A 10,858-nucleotide genomic window follows, 5' to 3' on the forward strand; every position below is an offset into this window, starting at 1 on the left:
TAGATTTAACCTCCAAACATCACTTTCAGCCATTTTGGACTTTTGTGGAATGTTGCTCTCTGGGATTTATTTTGCCTCACTTTCCAGGAAGTGGTCATCAAAGCGGAAAGAGCCTGCCTGTGATTGGTTACCCAGGACACTCTTGTTTTTCACCCAGTAGCAAGGATAAATATGGCAGAGGTGCACCCACACCTCAGATCACTACAAGGAAGAACACCAGAAGAAGAAGGACTGTCCTTCTGGACTCCTGACATGCACCTGGACACTGCACTCTGAAGGACTGCACCAGCTGCACACTTGGGCTTCACCACAAGAAAGACTTTGCCTGGCTTCAACTGGTTCAAGGAGGGACTCCCTGTTTGCAACAGGTGAAAAATAGCTAACCAGAGTCCCCAGCGTCAAATCCTGAAGCAACTGACCAGGTGGTGACTGTCCAGTGGCTATTTTGGAGTTTGAGCCAAGTGCATTCTGGGAGTTGGAGTCTGCATTCTCAAGGAGCAACTCAGAGCTTTTGGAACCTTGGGGTGAGCTGTGGACCCAAAGGACCTTCAAAGATCTTCTGGAAGAAGATGCAGAAGTTTGGAGAAGATTGGTGAACTTTTTGGAAAAAGCTCCATAGAGGAACCAAGCTGCCATGGTGATTATAGCCGGCTTGCCTCAACCGCAACCTGGCCTGACTTGCAGGCTTGTCCCACTGAAAAAAATCTCCCAAAAAGTGACTAAGTCTGAACGTAGAAAGTTGACCGGGATCTCCTGTGCAGTGTATCTGAAGAGGGCTCCAGGGACGTCAGATCAAGATTCAGGTTTGCTCCGGTCGAAGGATTTCATCTAGAAAAATCATTTAAATCCGAACGTAGAAATCTTCACCGAGGTCTCCTGCGAACTATATCCGAGGAAAGGCTCCAGGGAGGTCGGATCGGACTGGCCACTTCGTCCTACTGAAAATCTTCAAGAAAATCTAAGTCTTAAGGTAAACCTTTGACCCAGGCCTCCCGCTGGCTGTAGCCGAGCAGGGCTCCATCATGGTCTGCCTTAAACTTTGACTTTACCCCGGTCGAGGTGCGACCAGATGACCAGATTGGCGCCATTCGTTTCTATGCACTAAAAAACACGAATTCTTAAAAAAATTATATCGCCGGTTCCCCTTCTCCAATTTTATTTGTTTCGGTGTCATTTTAAAGATAAACATATAGGCCCTCATTATGAACACAGCGCTTTTCATTCTACTGACCGCTAGCCCTCCTGAGCCCCGGAGCACCCCTTCGGCCAGCCTTTCCCTGGTGTGGGAACCCGCCAGGGAAAGGCTGGGGGCAATAGGGATCATTATCTGAAGGGCAGCAGCGTTGCCTGTCGGTTAATGATTCCTTCCACCGCCAGGCTGCCTGTCGGGGAAGCCTGGCGGTGGAGAGGGCCGCCATAGACAGCCCTCATGGTGTTCATTATATGGCGCTTCAGCCCGCCATGCCAGTGGCGGGCTTTTCAGCCACCGCCGGCATGGCGGGCTGAACCGCCGGGGCTCGTAATGACCCTCATAATCTCTTTTTATATATTGGAGTTTGATTTTTTTGTGTTTTGTGTTTTAAGTATTTACTGTTATGTGATTTTTAAATGCTTAACACACGTGTCTCCTAAGTTAAGCCTTGTTGCTCATTGCCAAGCTACCAAGGGTTGAGCTGGGCTTAATTTATTGAGTCTTAACTGGACCTAAGTGGAGGTTAGTGACCTATAGCTAAGTGTAGGTACTTACCTGCCCTTAACAATAGTCCACTTTCCAACAAGTCAGCCTTCACATTGGCTAAATCCTCACGTCGGGGGAACCTGGTATAGCTGTCAAGGTGTTTCAAAATTGCTGAGAGGAAATCCTTTAACACCAGACTGAACATAGGTGGGGTATGCCAGCAGACAGGGCCACTGCATAATAGAAGGTTTGCATGACCATGAAGTGCAAAACCGCCTTGACTTGTACAATGAATGGTATGCTGGTTGGGTAAGTAAGAGCTGGCATCAAATATGGCTCCAACTGATGGCATAAGTCCACAATTGTTTGCCTCTCCTGGTGGTACAACATAATTATATAACATTGCTCCATGGTCTGAAGGTCTGGCAGTGGACAGGAGTTTGTGACATCCTCTTTCTCCCAGGGTACCTATGTGTGACAAGACATTATTTGTAACATTAGTCAGTGTGTCCACAGCAACATACATTATGCATGCCAACAATATCATGTAAAAGAGCAGTTTTGACCGGATAGACATGATACCCAGTACACATCACAGCAGGCAATTACACAAGGGTCCCACAGGACCTCTATGGTTTACACCACGTGTCCACAACATGGATTTGGATGAAACTCAAAGATGTGCTACACAAATGCACATCAAAATGTAAATGTATATTCCGACAGACAGATAAACCTTAGGCGGTGATGGTCCATCCACCGCTTTCAAATGCCATCTGTGCCCTTCAACATACTACACTGGTGGTTGTGTAGAAGGACCTATATGACAAGACAGAATAAATATGGTGAATGCCTGACCCACTGTACTACAGGAACTGCCCATGACCGCTAGCAGAAGTCGTCATGGCGGTAGATCACCAGATGGATCCCAACAGACTGCCGCAGGACAGTCACCCACACCTTAGTCACAAGCAAGCTTGACTACGGCAACACCCTCTACGCTGGCACCTTGACTAGAAACTTTAAAAAACTACAACTCATCCAGAACACAGCCGCCAGACTCATCCTGGACCTCCCACGCCAAGAACATATCTCCCAACACCTGAGGACCCTCCACTGGCTCCAGGTCGAGAAATGAATCACCTTCAAGCTACTCACCCACAACTATAAGGCCATACACAACGCAGGACCAGCCTACCTGAACCACCACATCTCCTTCCACATCCCAGCCAGATCCCACCGCTCTGCCCAGCTGGCCCTACCTATCATCCCTCACATTAAAAAAAACCACAGCCGAAGGACGAACCATCACTTCATTGCAGCAAAGAGCTAGAACAACCTGCACCTCAGACAAAGCCCATTGCTCTCCATCTTCAGGAAGAACCTCAAGACTTGGCTCTTCGGATGAGGCCCCTCCTAGCATCTTGAGACCCTCACGGGTGAGTAGCCGTGCTTTACAAAAATTGATTGATTGATTGGCAATTCCAATTGCGGCGGACACAAATAAAGGTTAACGTTGCTGCCTGTGGCAACCATAGCCCAATGGCTGTATCTGCCAGCAATGACAACCGCATACATAGTGGACATGAACACCATGTTGTGCACATTTACTCACTTGACTCCTGACACTGCTGCCTGCAACACCTCCACTACTTAAACTGCTGTGTGCCGCCTATTGGAGCAATTAGGCAATGTCCAACAGGAGATAGGACCCCTGCCTTTTCTCCAGAGGAACTGGAGAGGCTTGTTGGTGAGGTCCCACCCCTGTATGAACAACTCTATGGCTCACCATAGGAGCAGGTAAGAATCTCCTAGGCACAATTTATACGGTCCAACACCATCCTTTCAATCCTCACAGGCTATGATGTGACCCTGTGTGTCAGTTAAACTTCTTGTGTGCCTGTTGTTGCAGTCTGTGTGGCATTAATGGGATGTACATTATGCAGGTATTGGTGGCCAGTACTGTACGTCAAGTTCCATCACATTGTGTTGTGTGAGTTTTTTGGGGTCATAGATGCTCCTTGTGTTGGATGCATATAATTAAGGAGACTTTGTTGCCATCCACTGAGATCTCTTCAGGATGGTTAGACAACATGTATGTGCATGACAGCATGAGCTGTGTATGCATCTTATCTGCATCGTTAGATTTTCTTATAAGCAATGTGTAGAGTACCACAGATCTTTCAACCCACATCTGGCCTTACCAAACTGTAGTCAGGAAGGAACATCCTGACTCACTCTGACCTTCAGGTTGCCACACACACCACATGCCAAAATGCTGATGGTGCATGATGTACTGTCATGCATGGAAGTAATGGAAATAGAGTGACATGTAGGTTCTGTATGCTCAGCCTGCAGAGACCAGGGCTGATCAAATATATCTCCCAGTATGGGACATAGTCCAGGCTGGGGTAGAGTCACTGTGGCTATGCAGATATAGACTGTACACCAGTTGATCCTGTCATGTGTGTAATATGATGCTCTAGTACCACAACTTGCCCTGAATGCCTCGGTCCATTGACTGAATTGGGAATAAGTACTGAGGTAGATCCAGAAGTAGTCTATATGTGCATTAAGCATCACTGTCAATGTGTGTCTTTGACTTATGAAAGGTCCCTTACTCCCACAGCTCTGTTGTCACCTTCACAGAAGTCATATTTGTCCTGTACATGCTTATTGCACTGATGCCAGGAGTACAGTGTGGACAGTGTGTTGATTCCCGTGAGGCCAGGATATGTGAGTCAGTAGCTTGGTCACATAGCAGAAAGTGTACAATGCATACCTTTGTATATTGGATGATATCTCAGTAGGATAAATACATATGTTCAAAGGAGTGTTCTGTGGCACAGGTATATACCACAGAACCCACCACCTGAAGTTGCATGAGTCTACATTTGGTAGACCATATGTCCATAAAGGCACAAGGAAGACACTTTCTGTACCCACTATGCCAGACCATTCATTGTCACGCAAGTGTAAAAGTGAAGCCTGTACTATGGCAGTTGCATGTAGGGACTGTACTCAGTGAGTTGATCTTGCAGAGTATAAATATGTTGGTCCAGTCAGGCCCAAGAAGTTTACCCTTCGGAACCCACATTTATGTGTAGAGTTTCATTGTGGCTCACATCACAGTGCTTGTTTCTGGAGCATAGGCTACCTGATGTCAGTAGGCCTGCTTAGTCAGTGTCGGCCCTGAGCAGGGTGGTGGGTTAGTCTGCAGATATATATGTCTGTAGTAATGTACGTATTGTCATGTGTGCTTTACACTTGTGGTGTGTTTCCCAAATGAAATTTCTACCTTGGTGTTTCAGACATGTTTGTGACTCAGTCATTTGTGCCAAAATTTGTGATTGTAATCTCTTGATTTGTTCCTTCCATCCATGCAGGTTATCTCCCATCAGAAGGAGGAGATGTGGAGAACCATTGCTCGGAAGGTGCAGACCCAAGGGGTCCAAAGTCGGTGGAGTGCCCACTTTCGCAAGAGGTGGGAGGACCTGAGGCACTGGGCCCGGAAGATTGCTGATGTCCAGCTAGGCTGTCCTCCCAATGTGGGCGGGTGCACATCGGACTATGACCCCCCCAATGTCACGGAGCCTGGTGATGGCACACCCAGACCCTGATGGACATTTTAGGGGGGCACAGCAGCCACAAGGGGGTGAGTAAAGGGTATATTCCTGCCTGTCACATTGCCAAGTTACTGTGTTAGGTTCTGACATCTCCCCCTGCCGATTAGGTAGGAGCCATGTTTGACACAGGAGATGAGTGACTGTGTAGATATGTGATGTGATGCATACTGATGTGCTTTGCCTATTGGCCCAGGGACCTAGAACACAACTGTGTACAATCCACAAACAACATGCTCTCCAGGGAAAACATATGGTTGTGTACATTGATCAATCAAGTATTCTGTTGTTGTAGTGGGTAGAAGTTCTTTGCCACAGACCACTACTCCTCAGTGTTACAAGCCAAATGAAAGGAAGTGATGGATCACTGTCCTCAGTCATGTGTCTGATCAAATGAGTATATTGGTATCTGCCACCCAGAGGCTGCTTGTCTCCAGCATGTAAAGGGTGCTTGTGCCTTACTACTGTCTGTAATGTGAAGATGGCCACCATACATGTGACAAGGCATACATTGTTCTTTGTTCAGCTACAGATCAATATGTTCCCTTGGTAAGTGAGAAATGTCCATAGACATGATTTGTGTGCCATCACTGTTGCCAGCATTCCTTGACCCAACATATCGGCACATGTCCCTTTCTCTTTTAACAAAATGTGTATGCTGCTGTATCATGCATGGTCTACCTGTGCTCATGGGATGATTCCTGTATTCCCTCAGATATATGTGCATGACAACATGTGTGTGAAATAGGACATTTGCAATGGGCGCACATCTCATGTGGTATCACAGACAGGAGTGTGCCACCATTAATTCTTGGCTCACACATACCTTCAACCATCATTACATGTCATTTGGCATGTACAACTGCAGTAGCAATGAGGAACAGTATGTGTATGACTAGATTGATTATCCACCATGTGTATTTCCAGGCCAATGATGTGGCATAATGTCGAAAAGTGCACTGCACATGTGTAGTGGGGAAGGTTTGTCACCTGACTGTTGGCATGCATAATGGAGTGACTTGCATTTATGTTGAAATCACATGTGGTTGATTACAACCATTTATCCATAGACATCTGGGCATGCAGGACCAAAATGGAGACAATGATGTAGCTTCCCATTGGGCAACATGTTGAGGACCTTCTACTGGTACTTGCAAATCTCTGGGCATCTCCACTATACAATGGTGTCTACTGGTGCAATCAGAGTATGTAATTGTAAAGGGTGGCAGACATTAGTGATGATTTCCCTGGGGCTTGCTGATTCATTGTGCTGTGCATTTTAGGGACATATCTCCCTATCAATTTGTACATGATGTCTACAGTGTACATTTGCATGCCAAATGTGTGGCATATCAGAGCAACATTGGTTGTACCTCCATGACGCCACTGGGACAAATGTCACTTGGTGAAGTGTGTATTGTGATATGCTTCAAGTGTGACATGAGTATTTCCATGTCACCTTCTCCAGGCAAAAGAACCTTTGTCAGCAACATGGTATGTTCTGGGTGCATCATTTCACATTGTTGTGTTATTGTATATGTGACAAATCGATGTCTGCATGACCTTGTGTAGGATCTGTAGGATTGGAGATGGCATTCGTCTATCATGTATGAAAACAGGTATTTTCCGGTGGCAACTGTTGACAATTCAGATGGCATGCATGCATATGGTGTGGTACATATAGGGGCCAACTTGGTAAAGTTTGTTGCTGGGGCCGTCTTGACGTGATGGTAAAGTTTGCTAATCACAGCTGTTGTTCAAGTGTGATCAGGAACATGTGGTGACCCTTTTTCTTTTTGTATTTTGAGCATCAGCCCAGGCAAGGGAAGGAGACAGGACACAGCCAAGTGGGGAAGAATCTGGACACTGTACCTCCAGTCAAGACACCACTGACACAGAGGGACCCAGTGGCTCGGATGGTGAGGGGAGTGCCACGGAGAAAACCAGATCTGCATCTTCATCATTGTATTCTGCTTCCAGTGGATACACCCTACTGGTGGCAGACCCATCAGGATGTATTCCTGTGCTATCTTTGTCTGCCACCTCCAGTTCTACCTCCACCCTGCCTGTTGCTCCCCACCCAGTTGGCCGTGACCACTCACTCAAGAGGGTGAGCGTCTCCTTTGCCACAGGCACCTCCACTCCAGCCCATGTTACCCCTGCTGCCCTTAGTGAGGAGTGCATTGACTTCCTGAGGAACATATACGGGGGTCAAACTGCCATTGTGAATGCCGTCCAGGGGCTGGCTAGCCAACATCAGCAGATCAATGCTTTCCTGGATGGCATTCTTAGTGCCATGTCTGGCCTAAAGAGATCTTTTTAGGCTCTGGCCCCCTCACTGATGGCAGCCAGTCACCCCCCCTATTCTGTTCCCTCCACCTTCCTCTTCCCAATCCAAATCCCCCATTCCCCAAGCACACAGACACATCCACACACACCCACCTCAACACACACAAGAAGCAAACATAAACACAAACAGCAAAAGACACACCAGAATGCAAGCACTCAACACACACCCACAAATATATTAGCTGCTACCTCAGAAGACACCCCGACCCCCCCCCACCGACCCACACACCACATGAAGCATACCCACAGGCACCACCACAGCAGGCAGTGACACACCCACCACACTCAACAACACCACCCCAACAAACAAACAGATATTCACCACATCTATCATCTTGCAGACACCACCCCAACAGACAAACAAACATCCACAACTTCTAGCATTCCTGCAGACACCACCCTAGCAGACACACACACATCCATGATACCTACATCAACCAGCCCCTCTACCTCCCATCCCCCAGGACACACAAACACCCAAACTCACACATGCAACAGACACCAACCAAACATAAGCAAACCTCACACATGCATGCACCCAACATACACACACCTCACTCATGCAGATACCCTAGACATCAACACCCACACACACAAGACGACCACTGCAGGCGAGCACTCCCTCAACCTCCAAATCCCCAACTCCTTCTGATGATTGTCCTTGTGTTTGACCTTGCCCTTTCTCCTGTTTCCTCCACCCCTTGTCACAAACTCAAGAGGCCTCAACCCATCCATTTTGCATCCAAGTCCTCCCTTGTCACACCTGTCCCCCCCTGCAAGCACCCATACCCCTCCCCCCAAGAAGAAACCCACCCTTCCTAAGAAACAGTACACCCCTCTCAAAGCCCACCCATCCCAAATTCAACCTCCCCCCCACTAATGATGATTGCCTGCCTTCCCAGTTGATGCCCCTTCCTGTTGACGTTTCCTGGCAGTAATAGGAGTCAAGTGTGGGCATAGTACTGTGCAATGACTTTCTGATGGACTGGCTAATGGCCTTTGCTATTGTTGCTTTTAATAACCTTGAATATTTGTTTTTTGGGGGTACACAATTGTCCTGCAATTCCTTTTCTACTTTTATGTTGTTACAGAGTAACTTGTGTTATCTGCCTAGAGTTATGTATGTTTCAGCCTGATTGCTGATCCATTCACTTTTGTTATGAAATTTTAACTTTGTGGGCAGTATTGGTGTCACCCAGGACAAAGGTAGATGTTGACTGTATGGATATGTGTTTGTTAATGCAGTTGTGATGTCATTGCGTTGTGTTCTGTTTGGTATGGTAAGTATTTAATCTTGTGTTGTCCAAAGTCAGCATGGATGGTTTTAGGGCTGTCCCCCTGACATGGATTGTATATTGGCCTCATGTGTGGCAGCTTGAGTTTTGTTTGTCCAGACATGGGGGATGGGTTCATTTGTGCTGTCTTTGTTTGCATTTGACTGTGCATGTGTCCATTTTTCTGTGCGCACCTAGAAGCTATTTCATCTAGATGTATGTCCTATGCAGCTACTGTTGTATTTGCTTTCTTGACTTGCACTTCCAGATTCTGCAGTTAGGCATGTCACTTGGTTCTAGTATTGTTTGTCCCTGACATACATGTAGGGCCAGTTCCTATGCAAATGTTTTTTTAGGGGCATGTGCAAAGTGATATCAGTCCCAGTGCAGCATCCTTCCCTGAGTGCTCCTGATGCCCCCATCCCTATAGTGCATCCCATTGTCCTTCCATTGTGTTGCAATGTGGGAGATGTGTGGGTCCATACCAGAGATGTTTAATGGGAGTGGTGTTTATGTTCTATAACACATCCATACTTATGTGTTTTGAATCTGATGACAGTCCTTGGCATGTGAACTTTGTGAGGGTGTCAGTTGTATTTGTAGATGTGATGTTGCTGTGCTGTTGCTGTTGTGTGACACAATGTTCTGTACAATTCACTGTCCCTGTGCCTTAGATGTATAGACATGTGTTTTTGTGTAGTGTTGTGGTTCAGTGTGATTGACCTGCCCAAAGGGGACATTTGATAGCTATGAATGTGTCCTTCTTTGAGAATGACTCCAACTGTGTATATAATGACAAGTGTACTTAGTGCACGTACCGTGACCCCATATCATGTGGATGAGTGGGCGATGATCTGTTGTTGGGATTAATGACACAGGTTGGTTTGTGTACTTACAGTTGGTTCCGTCCACAGTGGAATCTATTTCGGGCTCCATTGACGAGCAGCACCAGGACGTGTGTGATGGGCTCCATGGTGGCACCAGACAAGTATGGCTGCCTGCAGGTGAGTTGCTCCCTTTATGCTCTCCGTTTCTGCCGTCTGAGATGTGTTGGTTGGACCGTCACATTGGTGGTGTGCAACCTCATAATGTGTCCTGCAGAAACACGGTTTCCGCCGGCCTGTTTGTGCTGCCTCGTGACCATGGTGGTCTGTGCTGCCTGGCGGACCCTCAGCAGTCTTTGCTCCATAAGCCCGCATGACTGGTAATACAGTGGTTCGCCTGCCAAGCCGATGGCGGTCGGACCACTACCGCTTCCGAGGCAGTGCATGGACCACCAAACTCAAAATGAGGCCCTTTCTCTTTGTTCTGGGAATCTACAAGAAATATAGCTCAATACCTATTTTGGCACATATATAGAGAACTAAGGCACTTTAGAAAGTGTGTAGAGTAAAGTATTACTATTTTATGTTTTTGCAAAGGTTTAAAGATTACTGCAGTAACTATCGAGCAAGTACCGTTGTATATATTGAAATCATCAAAAATTACATATGACAAAAATCACTCCATGACACTCCACTCCACTCAACTGTACAACACACCATTACACTCTGTAACATACCACTTAACTCAATGACATGCCACTCAACTCTACGACACTCACACTACATCACTGCACACCACTCCACTTTACAACATATCACTTCACTCTACAATTCGCCACTCTACTGTATGACATGTCACTCAACTCCTCTCTATGTCACTCCATGCCACTCTACTCTATGACAGACCACACCACCAAACTCTACTTAACTCTGGTCACCCCACGACACTCCACTCTATGACCAGCCATTGCACTCTGTGACACTCCAACCCAATCCACTGTACGACATGGCACTCCACTGTACGACATGGCACTCCACTCTACACCACTCCACAGTATGCTACTCAACTTAAAAAACTCTACAATGTACCACTTTATGATACACCACTCT

This window comes from Pleurodeles waltl, chromosome 5 (assembly GCF_031143425.1).
Source record: "Pleurodeles waltl isolate 20211129_DDA chromosome 5, aPleWal1.hap1.20221129, whole genome shotgun sequence".
NCBI classification, from domain to species: domain Eukaryota; kingdom Metazoa; phylum Chordata; class Amphibia; order Caudata; family Salamandridae; genus Pleurodeles; species Pleurodeles waltl.